The 22,527-nt window shown below is 37.8% G+C and overlaps 1 long non-coding RNA gene across 1 annotated transcript in view; it reads right to left on the bottom strand.

The window, feature by feature from the left end:
• Nucleotides 1-16,006, bottom strand: part of LOC108583465 — a 63,893-nt gene extending 47,887 nt beyond the window's left edge. The window contains exon 1 of the long non-coding RNA XR_001898155.3: nt 14,921-16,006. This is a non-coding gene — a long non-coding RNA (uncharacterized LOC108583465). The remainder of the gene's footprint in view (nt 1-14,920) is intronic.
• Between the last annotated feature and the right edge of the window lie 6,521 nt (nt 16,007-22,527).

The following is a 22,527-nucleotide window of genomic DNA, read 5'->3' on the forward strand; positions in this document are numbered from 1 at the left end:
AAAAAAAATTTCATCTCAAAAAAAAAAAATATTTTCCTCTCTATGAAGTAATTTCCTCCCTCCATATTCAGATGTCATGAAACCTGTGCCATGCCTGTGGCTGTTCTGCCTTACACTGGGCTTATTATTGGGTGTGAATGCCTATACAGGACATTGAGAAAACAGAATATAGGCAGCTTTTCGCTCTCTGCCAGAGTTGAGGTTGGAAAATAATTTTTTTTTCCTGACTCTAACGATACACTTAAAAAAGAACTGCCAGTTTATCAGAAGGGCCAGGTCAATTTGAGAAAATTGTTTGGTGCAGAGTGCTGACTTAATAGTGTCTAAAAGAGGAAAGCAGCATGCCAGCAGGGCTTGAAAGAAATACACAGGTGTTGCCACTGCAGGAATGCATTAACCCTGGAGTTATCAATATTGGCCATTTGGGGCTACTATGAATAGGCGTACAAAATTCCAGAAGGATGAGATAACATGAGAGACACAAAAGAAAAGTGAATAAGCCATTTGGAGATGGGACCACACTCACATTTTCTCTAACTGTGGCCAGTGCCCAAACTTTTTCAGTGATAATAGGGGACTGAACAAGGAAGGCAACAGTAAGTGGTGAAGAACTCTTAGTTTCTAAGTTCATTTCAGTCCCTGAAACTTCCTTGCTTTATAACTTGCTTTATAATAGACATTAACTTTATGTCTCATTTTCTTATCAAAAGAAGGTTGATAATCATCGTATTCAGCCCATAAGTTTGTATTAAGAATTTAATGAGATAGGCTGGGCGTGGTGGCTCATGCCTGTAATCCCAGCACTTTGGGAGTCAGAGGCAGGTGGATCACGAGGTCAGGAGTTTGAGACCAGCCTGGCCAATATGGTGAAACCCCATCTCTACTAACGATACAAAAATTAGCCAGATGTGAGGGCGCGCGCCTGTAGTCCCAGCTACTTGGGAGGCTGAGGTAGGAGAATCGCTTGAACCCAGAAGGCAGAGGTTGCAGTGAGCCAAGGTTGCACCACTGCACTCCAGTCTGATGGCAGAGTGAGACTTTGTCTCAAAAAAAAAAGAAAGAAAAAGAAAAAAAAGAAGAATTTAATGAGGTAATACATAATACGCTCTTAGCCTAGAACCAGACTCATAGTAAATGTTGAACAAATGCTAAGTATTATGAGTTTATTGTTCAGTTTAGTAACACTCTCACAAATTAATCCCAAGCACATCACAGCAAATTTAACATCAGCATGGTACATTAACATGTGAAAAACAAAGAAGTATAAATAAATGGTTTATCTAAGACTTCAAGAAAAGAATGTGTTTGAGCTGGAATTCAGCAAGACCAAGAAGCATAAACAGAATGCCATTTATGAAAGAGAAGGGTTTTTTAAATAGATGAAAGGTGAACAAAATATATTCCAGATTTTTTAATCCAGCAAGTATTCTTATTGTTAGCTGTAACTCGACGACTTAGAGTCCACCAAACAATTGTCCATCTTCTCATCTAATTCAACTTAGTAAGCATTTTTCTACTTTTACTATTATTGTGTCAAAAATTAAAGAAAACACCATAATAAAGTGGGGGGGGGGGGTTCATGGGTATAAACAAAAGGGTGTGAGAGAATACAGTGGTCAGGAGCATATATAGTGGGTTCTGGGATCATAATGAAATCAGGCAACTTAACCTAAGTTTCTATTTCCTCATCTACAAAATAAGGATAATAAAGTACTTATCTCTGTATAGTTGTTGTAATGTTTAATGGGATGATAAATCAATGCATTTGCTACGGTGGTAGTGATTACTGTTAATAATGATAAATGCACGTTCTCTATCCCTGTTTTCTTCCCAACTCACTGGCTGTTTCTTCTCTGTCTCCTTGGCTGCACATTCTCTTCCTGACTTCTCTATCCACACTCCCTCTCTAAAGGATCTCATATAGGCTCATGGTTTTAAATACTGTCAATATATAGCATTGAGTCCTAAAAGGGCCTGGGCCAGGGTTAGGCAAGTGAGGCACTAGGCTCAAACTTAAAATTTCAGGGGTATCAAAAAATTTAATAATCACTATTATATAATTGATAAATAATATTTCAATGCAATATTTGTAGAAAGACAATGAAAACCCAAAAATGCATCATTAACAAAATACCTGCATTTTAGAAAAGACAGATAGATATTATTGGTTTTTCCTTCTGCCTCAGGCCCCAGTATGGAACTGTGCTCTGTCCTGTCCTTTGAGCTACAGTATTGGGAATCCCACTGTCCACTAGAAAGCTTACCGAGCATCTTTCAATGACATCTCAAACTTGACATGTTAAAAACAGCTACTGATTCTTCCCCACTACCACGCCCAACATGCACACATACATGCACACACACGTACATGCTGGTACACACACAGATACACACATGCACACAGACACACATGCACACACACGCACACACGTACACAAGACACACGCATGCATGCATGCATGTACACATATGCACACCGGTACACACGGGCACACACAACCACATGCATGCACACAGGCACACACACATGCACACACATGTGCACATACATGCACCCACGTACACACATAAACACACATGCACACATAGGCACACACACGCACACACTGGCACATGCACATGCACACACACAACTCCTAGTTTTCTAGTCTTTTGTATCTCAGAGAATGTCTCTACTATTCACACGTGGCCAAAAAATCTAAAATTAAAATCCTTGATTCCACTTTTTCTTCACTTCCCACATCAATCTATCCTATCAATATCAATTCCAAATGTATCTTGAACCAATTTCTCACATCTCCATCACTACAAATTCAACCCAGGCCACCATTCTCAGGCTGCTGCAGTAGCATCCTTACTGGCAGTCCTGTTTCTACTCATATCCTCTCATATAGAAGCCAGAATGACATTCTTAAAGGGTCATTCCCAGGCATAAGGTACAAATGGCTTCCCACTGTGATTAGAAATAAAACCCACACCCTGCTCCTCCCTACCTTCTGACCTCACCTTGCACCACTCTTCCCCAACTCCCCACAGTATGACAATACTGATCTTTCCCCTGTGCCTTGAATAGGAAAGAATACGGAGCATCCTCCTGCCTCGTGGGATGTGCACTTGCTGAATGCTTGTCCCCACATGCCTTACTGTTCACTCGCCACTCACCCAGGTATCTGCTTAAACGCCATCTCCTGGGATTGACCTCCCTTCATCTTTCTTTTTAAATGCCAGCACCTTATCTTCCTTCCAAATTTATTCTCTCATTTTCTTTCACAACACTTATCATTAACTCATATGTTATATATTTCCTTATATATCTGGTAATTTTCTGTCTTCCTTGTTAATTGTATGAGAGTAGCGACCTTGTTGTATTTACTGTAACAGCCCCAGAGCATAGAATAATGACTGTCACATACATGAATACCAGAAGTGGATTTTAAATGAGGTGTTTATTGAAGCTATTTGTAACTATATAAAATTGGAAACAACTTAAAAGTTTGGTTAAATCTCAGGCTTTGTCTAAGTGAGACAAATGTTCAAAAAATATGAATTAGAGTGTATAAATGTACATTTTTAAATGATCAAAAGTAGATTAAAAACCAATCTTAACAATGGTTGTCTCTGAATAAAGGAAGCAAAGATCATCATTTTATCTCCTTTACATTTTCATGTCTCTATGTTTTCTTTTTTACTTTTAGATGTTCTTTGGTAAGTAATTTATCATTTTAAGGCTTTAGAATAGAAAAATGTATCTGATAATGAATATTACTAACACTGTGAAAGCACAAAGTCATTTTTGGATAACTGAGTAGAACTAGCTAGGTAATTATAAAACACATCTATAATTCGTAGTCACTTGTGGTATGTGTTTTTAATCAATCAAAACAGAAGAATGGACTCAGCTATTGATTGAAGAGAGTGGCAGTGTAAGAAGACAGGACAAATTTTGCTCAGGGTTACCATTTTCATATTCTGTGCGAAAGAAAAAAGGACAGGGAGTAACTGGAAGCGATGGATCAGAATCGCTTCAGAAGGAGCAATATGTTCTTTCCAAGAGATCCCCATGTAGAGTTTTTTTATTATACAGGATGATGAGTTAAATTTGAATTGCAAATAAATAACAGAATTCTTTAGTATCAGTATGCTCCCAGATACTGCATGAGATGTACTTAAAATAAAAATTAGTTGTTTATCAAAATTCAAATTTAATAGACATCCTGTATTTTTATTTGCTAAATCTGGCAACCCTATTACCAAGCCAGTTTTGAATGGAAAATCCTGTACCATTAGAAGAGGAGGAGAGGGAGACTAAACCTCCAGAGGCCAGGACTTCCCATTCTCTGAAACCCTTTCTACTGGGACCAGGGGGAGGTATACTGGAGATTTATTTATTTAAAAAAGTGGCCGGACACAGTGACTCATGCCTGTAATCCAGCACTTTGGGAGGCCAAGGTGAGCGAATCACCTGAGGTTGGGAGTTCGAGACCAGCCTGACCAAGATGGAGAAACCCTGTCTCTCCTAAAAATACAAAATTAGCTGGGCATGGTGGCATATGCCGGTAATCCCAACTACTCGGGAGACTGAGGCAGGAGAATCACTTGAACTCAGGAGGCAGAGGTGTGAGCCGAGACCACACCACTGCACTCTAGCCTGGACGACAGAGCGAGACTCCATCTCAAAAAAAAAAAAAAGTATGACCACCTACCCTGTGTTGGGCATGTACTGTAGATAATGTGGAGAAGAAGAAGAACATGATCCTGCCCTCAAGGGACTTATACTGTAAGTATGAGACAAGGACTCTGGAACTACACTCTGACTGTAATACAATCAACTTATATATGATGTGCTTGATGCCATTACATACAGATCAAAATCAGGCAAAATAAATGATGCTGTTTGGCATAATAATATATGTTAGAAAATATAAAGAAATGGAAGTGAACAATAAACATAAAATTCAGGAGGCAGCTACCTCTGGAAAGGCAGAGAAAGGGATTCATTTATGCCAGAAAAGAAAGGGCCTTCCACATTATTAGTAATGTTTTCTCTCTCAAGTTGTGTGATGGGAACAGAATTTTCTGTTAAACTATCATGCTTTATAATTGCAATGTGTATTACGTTGCTTGTTATTTACTTTTAGGTATAATTTATAGTAGACTATACAAATGTTAAGTGGATGGCTTGGTGAATTTTCACCTATATGCATATCCATATCATCTTCCTTTTGTATCAAATATTTCACAATACAAAAGAAAACTAATTTCGAGTTTATCCGTTTTATTTTTGTTTGTTTGGTTTTTGTGTTTTTTTGTTGTTGTTGTTGAAACAGAGTCTTGCTCTGTCGCCCAGGCTGGAGTGCAGTGGTGCAGTCTTGGCTCACTGCAACCTCTGCCTCCTGGGTTCAAGCGATTCTTCTGCCTCAGCCTCCTGAGTAGCTGGGACTACAAGTGCATGCCACCACGCCTGGCTAATTTTTGTATTTTTAGTAGAGATGGAGTTTCACCATGTTGGCCAGGCTGGTCTTGAACTCCTGACCTCATGATCTGCCCACCTCGGCCTTGCAAAGTGCTGGGATTACAGGTGTGAGACACCACACACGGTCTTGAATGTTTTTTTTAACCAAGGTTGTGGTTAAAAAATGGTCAATCCGTTAGCATTTCATCCTTTGATCAAAGACAGTGGCTGCTCCAAAAGGAAATCCAATATTTCTGTTAAAATGCCAATGTCGTTTAAGGGTTAAAAACTTAAGAGTGACTTTCTCAGAAAGGAAACCTTTTTCATCCTAAAATTTAAAAGTTGCTTACAAAATACTTCATTTAAAGAATGATCTTTCTCCAAGATGGATGTGCCATGTGTTGCGGGAAGGCTCCACAGCAGCCCACACGAGGAGGAGCACTCGAGTCGCAGAAGCCAATGGCTTTTGCAGGGACTATTGAATTTCCATTTCCTCCCACATGTTTCGTACACCCTCTGTGGATGGGCAGACAGGCTTTCTAAATCTCACATCATTCTTAATCAAACACATAGCCATTTAAAAAAAAATACCTACCCATTTCGAGGATACTAAATCCAGCATAAACCTAATTTTTGATATTTTAATGTTTCCTGAGGAAAAGTTAACTAAACTTAACCCCAAATCTTCCATGTATATTGAACTTAGATGGCATAATTATCATAATTGTGCTAGTTCACCTGAAAAATAGGCCATAACTTGAGCACTCTGACAGCCAACAAGACTCGAAGACAGTCATGGGCTGAGCGATGTGGAGGTGTTGGCAGCCACTGGAGGTTATGCAATGTACAGAATCAGTAGGAAGAAAGTGTAAGTTACTCATGTTTCCAGCGAAATGGTTGTCACCATATGTCAATTGATTCTACATACACAGAAGCCCATCCAACTTTGGAAATTTTTATCATGGAGAAAAAAAGATGTTTTTGTCCGAATGCAGAAGAATGAAACGTTTCTGCTTTATCCTACCACATTGAAACAGGGGCAGACCACCAGGGGGCTTTAAAATCATGTGCTACTCATACCTTTAATTTAGAAAATTTTCATGTACAGTCTTTTCCTATGAAATGAAGCAGCTTAAATATTTAAGCTGTAATTTCTAAATATCATGAGTTCAAGCTCATGTTTCTTTGTATCCTAGAAAACCACTTTTAACATTCTGTGTGCTCAATAGCAGAGATATGGAATCAATCCAAGTGGTCATCAATGGATGATTGGACAAAGAAAATGTGGTATATTTGCACAATGGACTACTATTCAGTCATAAAAAAGAACAAAATTATGTGCAGCAACATGGATGGAAATGTAGGCCATCATCTTGAGTGAAACCAGCCAGACACTGAAAGTCAAATACTGCATGTTCTCACTCATAAGTGAGTGCCACAAAATGTGTATACCTTCACTTAGAGCTTGGGATGATAGACAATGGAGACTTGGAAGAGTGAGGAGGTGGGAGGGGAGTAGATGATAAGAAATTACTTAATGGGTACATTGTACGTTATTTGGGTGATGGATACACTAAAAGTCCTGACTTGAGCACTACATAATCTATGTATGGATCAAATTGCACCTGTACATCATAAATTTACAACAACAACAACAAAAAAAACGGGGGCTTAGTAAATATCTTGTTAATCCATCAAGACTGCACTTGTAAATGCTGTCTGCTGAGGGATAAAACTTTGGTCCTATATTTTCTCAAAGAAAAAACACAGGGCAAGGTATTAGGGCACAAGAAAGGAAGCTGACTTGTACTGTCAGAAACAGGCACCGCGGCAGGCATTTTTCTACTCCTTGCAATTAATTCACACAAGCACAATATGAGATCGGCATTATTCCATTTGCTGTCCTTCTTATGACTCTTGTTTTAGCTGGTAAATACATAGATGTTCAGACAGCTTGTTAATTATTCCAGGCCACATAACCACTAAATTGACAGGATGCAAACCATGAATTTCTGGCTCCAAATCTCAAGCCTCTGTTTGGTTTGTTTTGTTTTTTCCCACTAAAATGCTTCCTATTTACTATCTGTTTATATCAAAGAGCCTGCATCAGAAGACTAACCTAAAATTACATTCTTCTCTGGTTTCACCCAGATAGGTTAAGATTGAGAGATGGTGCAGTTTTATTGCTAGGTTTTAGGATTTGTATATTACGATAAGGTCCTTCATGTTCAACTGTGAAAAGGGACTTCACACAGATCCAACCATCCAGGGCTCAGAGACTTAATTATGAGGCCTGCTCTGTCTGGGATGGACGTCTCAGGAAGAGAGTGCCCAGGTTTTAGATGAGGTTCAGATCCTGGTTGATGGATTTTGCCAAGGTAATGAAGACAGCTATTAAGATAGAGGACTGATTTTATCTGTCTCTTTGCCAGGGGTGAAGATGATTGTTGATCATTAAAACATGAGGCAAAGCAGGGAAAAGACATTAACCCAGGATCACAAAATCTCATCCATAAGAGTTGATCTGCTTAGTGATGCATCTGGCTTACATGCAGTCTTCAGAGATGTCAGAAAGTGCCTGGAAGTAGGGACTGGTCTAAGGAATTTGCTCAGAGAGTAAGTTACATGCGATTAGACCCAAATGGCATGACTGAGTCAGACTTAGGCAGGTCAGAAAGAGTCTTCCTACTTCAAAAGACAAGGACTGCTAAGAAGCCCTATGCCCATCTTTTCCCCTCCTGATGTATGAAATTAGTTGCATTACATCTTCATTTGTTTGTGTTGGAGTCTATCTTTTCCCATTAGGTCTGTTAGAAAACATAATTATCTTGTGAGAGACAATACGCTAAGTTCCTCACAACGAGAGGAGGATGAGTTTGCCAGATCTTTTCCCCAACTGAAGGGACAGTCCTCAGATAGTAAAAGTGAAGAAAATGACAGGGGTTAGTGCCTGCTGGTAAACAACTGATTTCCCTGACTTTCCCATTTTATTTAGGGTAGCACCGAATAACAGGTTCTTGGTGGTGGTGGTGGTTGTTGCGATCAAGTTAGCAGCCTAACACAGCATGCCCCATTGTAATGGAGCATAGCCCTGCATATTGGAGGACACTGGGACCTTGGAATAGGGCTGGGAAGAAGTGTTTCTAGACAAACAGGCTTTTCAACAGAGTCCCTATCACCCTGGGAGCCAGCTCTAGTGAACCTCAAAAGTATCCCTGCTGCCATGTGGTACGTCTGCATCCAGGTACCAATAGTGAAGAGAAATGGTGGTTACACCAGACTCCTCTCTCCTGTACCCTCACGGCTGCTTCTCTGCTCCAGAGAATAACATGTTCTATTACCTCACTTGGAAAAATCTAAAGATCGTGAAGGTCACCACAAATTAAATTAACCTTGGATACACTCTCCAAAAATTGCATTTTTTTCAACTGCAGGATCACGGAATTTTAGAGCAGAAAAGAACCTCAGAGATTACCTGGTCCAGCTGTTCTCATTTCACAAATGAGGTAACCAGCAAAATATTTTAGACCTGTACCAGTCTTCTGACCTTTCAACAGAAATACACACATAAAATTTGTATGTCCTGTTTTAAACTTCTTAGAGAAAAAACAGACAGGGAAGATAAAAGTCCTACATATCCTTACAGAAAAAAAAAATAAGTACAAAAAATCATTGTGTCTCAACCAACATTCTATTTTGCATAGAGAAAATCATAACAAAACGGACTATTAATGTTAAATACTTGTTTTTCCTAGGCATTTTAGAGCACACTGACACACAGGTCACATGAGTCTCAGCCTTCCGATGGGTTATTCGGATTTGATTCAGGCTCCGAATCAAGCTGATTCAAGGTGTAACATGACTTTGCATTTTGCTTAAGAAACCAAGTGCCTCAGTGATAGCAATGGAAGGATTTGTTATGCTATCTTATTCTGATTTCCAATCATTGATTCAAGCAAACTAACTACTGTCTTCTCTCTCTTCCCCCCGACTCTGGATATATATAAATCTCTCTGTCCATGGATATATATAAATCTATAGCACAGAGACGTGGAGATTTCTGGGTTCACATGGTAGCAAATAAGAAATGCATAAGAGGTTTGCTCACAACTTCCTATTTAAATACCAAGAATATCAAGCAAAGTATGATTCTAATTATACCATAAAATATAACTCTTTTTCTGTGTATATATATAGCCATCAATCCTGTAATCTTATATTAGTCATACCAGAACAGGTTACATAGGTTATATGTGATAACAAATAAATCCAAAACTCAGCAATTGAACACAATAAAGATTTATCACTTACCAAATTAATATCCAGATTGTGCAGCCTTCATCTTGTAACTGCACCAGCTTGGACACATGGCCTCCAAGATTTCAGTGGCAGAGGAAGAAAGCACTGAAAGGGGCACATGGCTCTAAACTGCCTCGGTCCATAAATGACCCATGTCATTTTCATACACTGATCATTAGCTAGGGTTAGTCATACAGGATGGACTCAAGTGCAAGAAGATTTGGAAATGAAGGGGAGGACATAGAAATATGGTGAGCATTACGCTCTCTGCCACCAACCTTTTAACCACAAACCTGGAGGATCAGAGACTAAGAATCACTCCCACTAACAATCCCTAAGCCTGTGTTCACGAGCCCCACTAACCGACAAAACATATTGTTTTTCTGTGATTCATCTTGATATCGTGTAACTTATTAATGAAATTATAAAGTAAATTATCACAACATATCCTATATTTTAAAAGTGGGGGTTGAATGCTGTGGCTCATGCCTATAATCCCAGCACTTTGGGAGGCTGAGGCGGATGGATCACCTGAGGTCAGGAGTTCGAGACCAGACTGGCCAGCATGGCGAAACCCCATTTCTACTTAAAATACAAAAATTAGCTGGGTGTGGTAGTGGGCACCTATAATCCCAGCTACTCAGGAGGTTGAGGCAGGAGAATCACTTGAACCTGGGAGGCGGAGGTTGCAGTGAGCCAAGATCATGCCACTGCACTCCAGCCTGGGCAACAAGAGCAAAACTCCATCTCAAAGCAACAACAACAACAACAACAACATAAAAGTGGGGAAAGGGAATAGAAAAAAATAATAAAACTAGATAAAAATTTTGAATATATACATGGCCAAGCAAGAGATAAAGTATAAATAAATGTTATATCCCTATTTCTGCAGCTGTCTCCCAGGCTGTAATTGGTTTAATGCTTTTCTTCCCCTATTTTCTATTCTAAGTTCCCATTGCCCTCAGCCAACAGCAAAGAAGGTCAGGGTTTTATATCTGGTAGGGAGAACTAACACTTTATTTCCAGAATTTCTGAGCCCCTTGATGGTCCTTCCTGGGTTTTGTTAGACATCAATTAACTTTTCCTCCGTACTTAGCAACACTAAGAATCGCCCAGAGGATCGCCTCTTCTCCTGTCATGTTCTGCTTGCTGCCATTGTGTAGGGGCAACCCTATTTCTCCTTGATAATCACAATGAATTAGTGCAATTAACATGGCAACCTCATATATTCTATATTCCTGGTGCATCATAGGAGCCCTATATGGACAGGTAGCAGTTTTCAACATTGAATTTAATGGAATGTTTGTGATAATACACGGTGACAACATTTATCCCTTAGAAACTAAGATCTCTAAACCAGCAAACTCCCAAGGTGCTCAGGAAAAGGAAGTAAAAGTTTTTCAAGAATAGTATGAAGTGCCTTTTGGAGGCCGAGGCAGGTGGATCACAAGGTCAGGAGTTTGAGACCAGCCTGGCCAACATGGTGAAACCCTGTCTCTACTAAAAACACAAAAATTAGTCGGGTGTGGTGGTGCACGCCTGTAATCCCAGCTACTTGGGAGGCTGAGGCAAGAGAATTGCTTGAACCCGGGAGGCGGAGGTTGCAGTGAGCTGAGATCATGCCACTGTACTCCATCCTGAGCAACAAAGCAAGACCATCTCAGAAAAAAAAAAAAATAGTATGAAGTACCACTGTAATGTTTATCCCTTGGCTGCACAACCCTTGTATTCTGGCTACAGAAAAAATCAGACACTGTATTGGCCACTAAAACTGAACATACTAGATCTTGGAGGATAGTTCCCCAACTCTAAAAAGAATCTCTTGTTCAGCATTTACTGAAATTTCAAAAAGTCATTATAATTTTACTAAGGACAGTTGTTTATATGGAAAATGTGCCTGGTAAGATCCATGAAATCTGCATGCATCAGCCTGATGCATTATTTTTTTCTCTGCAAAATTAGTTCCATGGAGAAAAAGTTAGGAGCTCTGCTTGGTATGTAGAGATCTGGAAAGAACATTCATATGGTTTGCATGTTTGTCCCTTCCAAATCTCATGCTGAAATATAATTCTCAGTGTTGGAGGTGGGACCTGCTGGGAGGTAATTGGATCTTGGAGGCAGATCCTTCATGAATGGTTTAGCAGCATCCCCTTGGTGATAGTGAGTTCTTGCACTAGTTCACATGAGAAAGATCTTGTTGTCTGAAAGTGAGTGGCACCTCTCCCCACTCTCTCTTGCTCCCACTCTCACCATGTGACATGCTGGCTCCTTGAGGAGGCCTCACCAGAAGCAGATGGCAGCACCATGCTTCCTGTACAGCCTGCAGAACCATGAGCCAATTAAACCTCTTTTCTATATGAATTACCCAGCCTCGAGTATTTCTTCATAGCAATGCAAAAACAGCCTAATACAAACATCACTCTCATCTTTAAAAACACACACACACAAAGTCTGACAAACAGTAAGTTTATGACAATCTATAAGGAATCTGAGGTTGCAAGGCAACCAAACAGTATGAACTATTAAAAAAAAAAAAAAAAAAAAGACATGTGCTTCAAGGGAGAGATGAAAAATACACATTTGCTTACTTGAGGAAGACACAACTGAAGATTGGTGAGAATTATTTGGATAGAATTGTTAACAAAACTAAAAATAATGACAGATACCAAATCACAGATCTAAGAAGCTCAGAGCATACAAAAAGATTATATATATGTTTAAAACCACTCTATATTCAAAGTGCTAAAAAAAAATAAGAGAGAAAATCTTCAAGGCAACCAAAGAAAAAACACGTTATCTAAAGAAAAACAAAGAGAAGAATTACAAGGGACCTTGTCAGAAACCATGAAACCCACAAGACAACGGAGCAACATCTTTACAGCACTTAAAGAAAAGGAAAAAACCTCCCAACTCAGAATTCTTTCTTAAATTTTATTTTCCTATTATGGGGAAGGGGGACGGATAGCATTAGGAGATATACCTAATGTAAACGACGAGTTAATGGGTGCAGCACGCCAACATGGCACATGTATACATATTTAACAAACCTGCATGTTGTGCACATGTACCCTAGAACTTAAAGTATAATAAAAAATATATTTTTAATTCATATATAATAATCGTGCATATTTATGGAGTACATGGTGATGTCTGGATATATACAATGTGTAGTGACCAGATACATGTAATTACCATATCCATCATCTCAAACATTCATTATTTCTTTTTGTTGGGAATATTCAATATCCTCTGTCTAGCCATTTGAAGCTATGTATTATTAACTATAGTCATCCTACAATGGTATAAAATACTGGAATTTGAAAGCCACAATTCTATATGCAGGAACCTATATATTTCAAAACTAAAGGAGAAATAAAGATTTTTCTCAGACAAAACCTGAGAAAATTCACTGCCATCAAATCTGCACTACAAAAAAGTTTTTAAAAGGTTCTAAAGCAGATGATACCAAGAAAAAAAAATTTGGATTCACACAAAGAAGTCGTGTCAGAAATGAGGTAAATTAAGATTCAAATAAATTTTATTTTCCATATTTTTATTTCTCCAAAAATAACATTTAAAGCAATAATAGTAGCAATGTGCTGTGTTTTTATAAAATACAAAAAAGCAAAATATATGAAAAAACACATGGATGGGAGAGAGAAATTGGGAATACACTATTATAAGGTCCTTAACTACGCATGAAGCAGCACAACAATATTTGAAGACAGATGCTGATAAAGGTGTAGATTATAAAGCCTATGGCAAACACTGAAAAATCTTTAAGGAGAAATATAAATAATACTTTACTTTATTTTAAATGCAATCATAACGTATCATAAAGAATGTTCCCTTAACCCCAAAAAGGCCAAAAAGAAAAAAATATATTTTTATAAAAACATAGCAAGATGGTATATCTAATGACAAAATAATTATACTAAATATAAATAGTCTAAAAACACCAATCAAAAGATTATTATGTTGGATGTTTTTATAGAAAGCATGACTTAACCGTATGCTGTCTATAAGAAACTCACTTAAACTATAAAGATATAGATTGGCTAAAGTAAAAAGATAGAAAAAGACATGCCATGCAAAGTCTAATCAAATAAAGCTGAAATATAAGAAAAAAATAGACTTCAGGGGAAGGAATATTATTAGAGGTAAAGAATGATATTACATAATAATGGAGTTGTTTCCCTAAGAACATTTATTAATTCGAAATATATATGCACCTAACAACAGAGTATCAAAATACATAAAGCAAAAACCGACATAACTGAAAGTAGAAATAGAGAAATCCACATTTATAGTTGGAGAGTTCATACACCAATAGGCAAATATCCAGAAGCTGTTTTTACCTAGTAAGGCTGTAAGTACACCTTCACTACCTAGACTCAGAGTTCTGTTTACCCTCTACTGAGACTTGATTTGGTACTTAGGGATCTTAACATTTTATTACATCAGTGGTATCATAAAACCTGGAAAATAAAAAGTAGCAGGAACCTAAAATACCCTAGTAAATCACATGCCAAAAGGTATGAGATAATTTTCTAAAAATTTAGGAGCTTACATGTCCAGTAAAATCGTAGTATTTAAGTGGTCAAGTACATGTTAGGATTTCCCCTTCAAAGTACAATTCATGTTGCTGTTCCTTGCACCAACACACTGAACAGGACAGTAGTGGCTAAGTGTGTGAGCACCAAAGTCAGAATACATGGGTTTAAGTCTTGGCCCCACTCCTACTAGCTGCGTGTCTTTGAGCAAGTTCTTCACCTCTCTGTGCCTCAGCTTCCTCACTGTAAAATGGTACTTGTAATGGTAAGTTTAATGACATCTACCTTGTGTTTTCTTTACATGTGTTTTATAATCAAACTCCAGTATAATCTAAGATATTACTTCCTTGAAGAAAGAGTGAGGTACCTTAACTTTTATGGAACCAAATTATAAAAAGTTGGAATTTTGTACTTGACAAATATACATCACCAAAAGCATCTCATTATTTGAAAAGAATAGGAGTGAGACTAAACTTTTTAAAAAGACTGCAACAACTAAACACTTAGAACAGCAGTTTTTGAAGCATGGTCCACAAGCAGCTGGTGATCCCCACAATTCTTCAGGAGGCTTGTAAGGTTGAAACTATTTTATAATAAGAGAAAAAACACTATTTACCTTTTCCACTGTACTGGCCTTTGTATTGATAGTGCAACAGCGATGGTGGGTAAAACTGCTGGTGTGTTTGCATGAATCAAGACCATAGCACCAAACTGAATTGGCAGTCATTGTATTCTTCACTCCTATGCACGAAAAGAAAAAGAAAGTTGTTTCCCTCACAAATATCCACAAAGAAGCAATAAAAAGTGTTCATTTGATTTGTTCATGAGTACCTCTTTCTAATATTCAGTGTGATGAATGAAAACAACCCATAAAGTACAGCTATGTACTGAAGTTCCACAGTTGTCTCAACAAAAAGCACCATAGCAATTGCTGGAGCTGTGAGCTGATCTAGTCACTTTTCTCCTTGAATACTATTTTGATTTGAAAGAACAGCTGACAGACAACACAAGAACCATGGTTTTCCAGACTTGGATATTTGACAGACATTTTCTTGAAAATAAGCAAAGTGAGACAGGGACTTCGAGGAAAACAACTGACAGTATTTGTTGCCAGTGATAAAATTAAAGTTCTTGACTAAAAATTAGAATTTTGTAAAACTTGTTTCCATCATCATGAGCATGACAGTTTCCAAATACTTGAAAAGAAAAAAAAAAAAAGCCTGTTTTGAGACTAGTGAGATATAACACATATTTGGAAGATCTGCATAGCTGAGTGAGCCACTGTTTCCCAATCTACCAATACATGAGGTTACAGAATAATGCATGGGTGAAAGATCCACGCAAATTTCAGCTACAATAGTAAATTTTCAGTAACAGCATAAAAGGTTCATTAGTATGGTTTCAGATTCCACATTGCAACTAACCTTTAAGAAATTACCACTTCTCAAGTTTCTATATGGTATCAAAGAAGAATATTCACAAAAATGAAAAAGCTACTAAAATAATCCTTCCTTTTCCTACTGCACAGCTTCACAATTTAAATGAAACTAGCATATTGCAATAGATTAAATGCAGAGGCAGACATGAGAATTTGGCTGACTTCTATTAACCCAGACATTAAAGAAGTTTCCAAACTGTAAGACAATACCAATTCTTACTAATTTTTTCTTTTTGCAAAATGGTTACTTATTAAAACTTTTAATTTTTGTTTAACATGGAGTATGCTTATTATTGCTATTTTTAAAATAATAAATACTTTTTAAACTTTTTCATTTTAATTTCAAATATGGTAAATTCTAAACGTATTTGCGCCTAACAGCAGAGTATTTGAAAAATCTGTGAAAATAATACTCAAATTTGGTAACTATTCAAAATTAAACACTGACTGATGAAACACATATAAACAAAGGCTCTTTGAGTTCTTGATAATTTTTAAAAGCATAAAGGGTTCTTAAGTCCAAAATATTTCCCCATCACTGTCTTAGATGGTTAGGTTATAGAAGGAAAAGCTATTTGAAATAAACAATCAGGGACACTTTTTGAAAGAGTATACAAATTTTTTATTTTCTTCTCCCTTTTTATTTTGCCACCGAAACAGTTGGGCAGAAAAATAAAGGTCTGATTGGAACCCAGGGACTAAATTGTAGTGATCAGAACCATTTGTTCAGATCAAACAATGACAGTAACAACAATGACATTTGACAGACACTTGTTTTCAGTCTTCCCTGCAGCTAAGAGTGGCCATATGACACAGGTCTCATCAAAGAGGACATAACTGGAAATCGGCCAAGAGGTTTCTGAGAAATATTTTCTTTTAATAAGAAAGACAAGCCTGCAAGAAGAGTCTGCTAGTGAAGGCTCTGCCTTCCATGTGCTGTCAGGGTTTGATGTCAGCAACTGAGCTTTCTCTCTTATAACCATCAAGGAGCAAGTATGAGGAAGACCCAACACACTGGGATCTTAGAGCACAGTGTTTGAAGAAATGTCAGTGAGTCCTCAACGATGACCTTGAGCTTCTGAACCACCCTTGGAACCACCAACTCTAGCCATCTTGTTATGTTACAGATTCAAATATCTTTGTTAGTTGAGGCACTGTTATTGGTCATTCTCTAATATGTCACAGATATAGACCTCTATGTTACCGAGATGAGACAGCACTTAGAAGGTACCACCTTTCCCTCTGAAAGGTTAAAGTGAGATATATAGATTTGTTAAAAGAACTGAAAGGTAGTACTAAGAAGGTAATACCTTTTTCTTTGAAAAATTAGAATCAGATATATGTGAAGGGGTAGAGCAAGATGGCAGAATAGATCAACTTCAGTAACTGTCCCCCTGCAGAAACATCAATTTGAACAAGTATCCACAAGGGAAAATAGATCCATAAGAGCTAAGGAAACCAGATGAAAGATCACAGTTCCTGGTTGCAGCAAAATAATAATTAAAAAATACACATTGAGGAGAATAGAAAGGACAGTTTCACATTACTTGCATCACTCTTCCCCAACCCTGGTCAGCACAGTGTGGAGAGAAACACTGTCCACTTGGGGAAAAAAAGAGGAAAGTGAGCACAGAACTTTGCCTTGGACCCCAACACTGGGTCCATGACAGTAAAACTCAGCACCAGGAAGACACCGATAGCCACACACTCCAGGCCAGTACCCACAGACTAAGCCTGCAGACCTGCCCTGGTGCCAATCAGGACCATGCAGCCCCAGGCTTCAGGCTTGCATAACAGACTTGATTCCAGGCCCATACCACCACTGGGCCTACTTCAGCAGTCCCAGGCTTTGGGAGGCCTCAGCAGCCCTGGGCTTCAGGTGCACAGTGGGCCTGAGGTGGACCTTAGGCTTCTAGTGTGCCCCAGCACTACACTGGCCTCCGGGGAACCTGGGCTTTGGTTCCACCCCAGTGCTGCCCACCACAGTGGCCCTGAGCTTCTGGGATAACCCAGTGCCACATTTACCACAGCAGCCCAAGTCCTGTGGATCACACAATACAGTCTGCCCAGAATCTCGGAACAGGCTGACTGTTGCATTTTCTGAGACAAAGTCAGTCTGTGACTGGAATTAGTACCTACTTCTTCAAATCTGCAGACAATGACACATGACCACAGGGATCAAGAACAATCAGGGAAACATGATATCACCAAAGGGATGAAATAAAGTGCCAGTGACTGACCTTAAAGAAATGAGGATGTACAAATGCCTGATTAAAAATTAAAAATAACTAACAAAGTTCAGCAAACATCAAGAAAATGTAGAGACACAGTTCAACAAAATAAGGAAACCTGGGTGATCAGAATAAGAAATTTAATAGAAAGATTGAAATAATAGTAATTTAAAAATCAAACAGAAATCCTGGAAGTAAAAAATACACTGATCAAAATGAAATGGACACCATCAACAGCATAATCAATCAAGCAAAATAAAGAATGTGTGAACTCAAAGACAGGTTATTTGAAAATACACATTCAAAGGAAAAAAGATAAAAAAAGAATGAAAAGGAATGAATAAATATATAGTATATATGGAACAGGATCAAAAGAGCAATTCTCAGTCATAGAAGTTAAAGAAGGAGAAGAAAAAGATAAAGGGGCTGAAAGTTTGATTAAACAGTAGGCCAGGTGCAGTGGCTCATGCCTGTAATCCCAACACTTTGGGAGGCCGAGGTGGGTGGATCACCTGAGGTCAGGAGTTTGAGATCTGCCTGGCCAACATGGCAAAATCCCATCTCTATTAAAAATACAAAAATTAGCCTTGTGTGGTGGCTCCCAGCTAATCGGGAGGATGAGGCAGGAGAATTGCTTGAACCTGGAAGGCAGAGGTTGCAGTGAGTCGAGATTGCAACACTGCACTCCAGCCTGGGTGACACAGCAAGACTCCATGTCAAAAGGAAAAAAAGAGAGAGAGAGAGAAAGAGAGGAAGGAAGGAAGGAAGGAAGGAAGGAAGGAAGGAAGGAAGGAAGGAAGGAAGGAAGGAAGGAAGGAAGGTTGGAAGGAAGGGAGGGAGGGAGGGAGGGAGGGGGGAGGGGGGGAGGTGAGAGGAGGGACACATTACAAAAAATAATGTAAAAATAAAACAGACATTACACTACATTACAAAAAATAAAGGATACAAAAGACAAAGGATCAAAAGAGACTACTGTGAACAATTACATACAAATCGAATAACATAGAAGAAATGGATAAATTCCTTGACAACCTACCAAGACTGTATTATGTAGAAACGGACAATATTAACACATTAATAATGAGTAAGGAGATTGACTCACAGAAATAGGAAAAACAATCCTAAAATCAGTGTAGAACCACAAAAGATCCCAAATAGTCAAAGCAATCTTGAGCAAAAAGGACAAAGCTGGAGGCATCACACTACCTGACTTCAAAATATATCACAAACGTACAGTAACCAAAGCAGTATGATACTGGTTTACAAATAGATACATAGACCAATGAAACAGAATACAGAGCCCAAAAATAAATCCTTGCACCGATGGTCAGTTGATTTTCAACAAAGGTGCCAAGAACACAATGGGAAAAGAACAGTCTCTTCAATAAATGGTGTTGGAACAACTAAATATCTATATGCAGAAGAATGAAATTAGACTCTTATCTCACAACATATACAAATATCAACTCAAATGGATTAAAGACTTCAATGTAAGATCTGAACTATGAAACTACTAGAAGAAAACATAGGAGAATAGCTCCTTGATATTGGTCTGGGCAGTGATTTTTTGAATATAACCCCAAAAGACTGGGCAACAAAAGCAAAAATAGATAAATGAGATAACATAAAACTAAAAGGCTTCTACACAGTAAAGGAATTAATCAACAGATTGAAGAAACAACCTACGGAATGGGAGAAAATATTTTCAGAGCATACATCTGATGAAGGGTTAGTGTCCAAAATTTACAAGGAACTCAAACAACTTAATAGCAATAAAACAAATAACCCAATTAAAAATTGGGCAAATAACCTGAATACACATTTCTCAAAATAAGACATACAAATATCCAATGGGTTTATGGAAAAAATGCTCAACATCGCTAATCATCTTTATCAAAAAGACAAAAGATAACAAGTGTTGGAGAGGATGTAGAGAAAAGGGAACCCTCACACATTATTGGTAGGAATGTAAATTAATGCAGCCATTATGGAAAACTGTGTAGAGCTTCCTCAAAAAATGAAAAATAGAACTACCATATCTAGCAATCCCACTATTAGGTATAGTAAATACATCCAAAGAAAATGAAATTAGTGTGCCTATTTCTCTACTGCTATGTTTATTGAAGCATTATTCATAATAGCCAAGAAATGTTGTCCACCTAAGTGTCCATCAAAGGATGACTGGATAGAGAAAACATGGTATATATACACATATTTTTTCCTTCCTTATTCTTTATTTCCTTCTTTATTTTTTTCCTTATTTATTCAGCCATAAAAAGAAGGAAATTCTGTCATTTGCAACAACGTGAATGAACCTGGAGGATGTTATGTCAAGAGAAATAAGCCAGGCACAGAAAGACAAATACCACGTGGTCTCACTCATGTGGAATCTAAAAAAGCTGATCTCCTAGAAGCAGAGAATAGTGGTTACCAAAGTCTGAAGAAGTTGGCAGAGAAGGAGGGGGAATGTTGACCCAAGGATACAACATTTCAGTTAGATAGGAGGAGTAATCTCAAGATATCTATTGTACCACATGATGACTACAGTTAACAATATATTGTATTTTTGAAAAATGCTAGGAGAGTGAATATGAAGTGTTCTCACCACAGAAATGGTAACGTATGTGAGGTAATGCATATGTTGATTAGCTAAATTTAGTCATTCCATAAGTATATATAATTCAAACTATCATGTTGTATACAATATATAATAATTGTATTCATCAATTTAAATAATAATAAAATTTAAAACAAAAAATAAATTAAATAGAATAAAAATAAAAGTGGATGTAGTAACTTTTTGTCCATTTTGTTAGAGATGAAGACTGGAGAAAAGCCACATGAAAGGACTTGATACCAAGTGTGTTACAGATCTTGAAGAGCCACTGCAGGGCCTGTACATGCACTGGAAAAGCTTTTAATCCCCAGGGAAAAAAAGCTCAAGGTAAGTCATTTTCTCTCAAATCTGCCATAGAATCATGAGTAAATGATGTTGGTATTTTGATTGACTTCCCACTCTGTTTCAATACTGTCTTCCCACCTTTTCTTGACTATGACAATTTTGTGAGAGCCAACCATGTAAGTTTGCTGATAATGAAAATGACCAACTGGCAGCTCTTATGTGTCTCTTGACGAAGGTGTTTGCTGAGCCCTGGTCTCATGAGTAAGAGAGAGAATTGAGGAGAACCCTGGTCTTGGGTATCATTGAAATTCACAAAATTACAGCAAGCATCACAGCCTCCCACATTACCCACATTACCTGTGTGGGTAAATGGTACAAGGTGTTATTTCTCAAATTATCTATTAGTCCAACTTCAGTGAGATTTTGGCAGGATAAGATCAAATAAAGTTAAAGAAATACAGTTTTTTGATTAAAAATAATTACAGTAAAATTAAGACTTTTAGCTCAATTTTCTTCTCTGTGTGAAGAAGAACACACACATGTAGGCACTCGAGGAAACAGGAGAAACGAGAAATTCAGAACATTTCTTTCTCCTCTTCCAAACTCATTCTTTACAACCCTTCCTTCTTAAAATGAATCACTGTATTTTTAATCCTTTTATTAGTGGTTTTTCATATGTAATGTCTCATCTGTGGAAACCTTTCACCAATTTCCCCAATTCCTAATCCTCCTCCAGAATCAGGTCCATGTCTCTTTCCAAGGAAGCCTTTCCTGACCCTCCACAGTAAGTCACAGTTCCTCCTTTAGTGCTCACAGGACCCCATGCTTAGCTTTCACACCACTTAGAATATTTGTCATGAAGCAATGCATTCTGTAATGTGTTGGTTAATGTGTGACTCACTGACAGAATGAAATCCCAGGAGGGTAAGAACACTGTCTTATTTACCACTGAATCCTAATATCCTTCACATAGTAGACACTTAATAAATGCTTAGTAAAATCTTGAGTGTGAATGCAAGCTCTCGACAAAATTAAATCCTGTATGGAGAACATCTATATCCCAGAATGGGATATAGCAAATAAATATTATACTAAAATATATAATATAGTAAATACATACATTAAATATTCATTTATTGCATATTTGAGTCTTATATCAATCTTAGAAAACAAGTAGGACGGGTATCAGATAAAATTCTCAATTTTTAAGTAATGAAATATACTCAGAGGGGGTGTGATTTGCCCAAGTACACATCCCTCATAATAAGTGGAGGCCAAGTTCACACTGAAGTCTTCTCCACCACTCTTTCTAATGACCTGAGCTCTAAAGAGAGGATACCTGGGATGCCAAAGGAGCCTATGCTTCCAAAGTATCTACTAAACTGAAAAAACTCATCCTAAGCATCTTCAGTGTCTGATCCAGAAGCAGATATCAATGCAACTTGGTTTCTTCATCACTGTGGCAGAGGCCGCTATTTCCTCTCTAGTATTCCTTCTCCCTGTCTTCAAGATAAGACTACCATTAAAAAAACAATGGATTCATGGAAAATCTGCTTTTCTCTGGCTCCCAGAGAAAAACAGTGATATATATATAACAGTGAAATATATATAAGTGAGATATATATTTCAGTGAAATATATATACTATATATA

The sequence above is a fragment of the Papio anubis genome, chromosome 1 (genome assembly GCF_008728515.1).
Source record: "Papio anubis isolate 15944 chromosome 1, Panubis1.0, whole genome shotgun sequence".
Classification (NCBI taxonomy): Eukaryota; Metazoa; Chordata; class Mammalia; order Primates; family Cercopithecidae; genus Papio; species Papio anubis.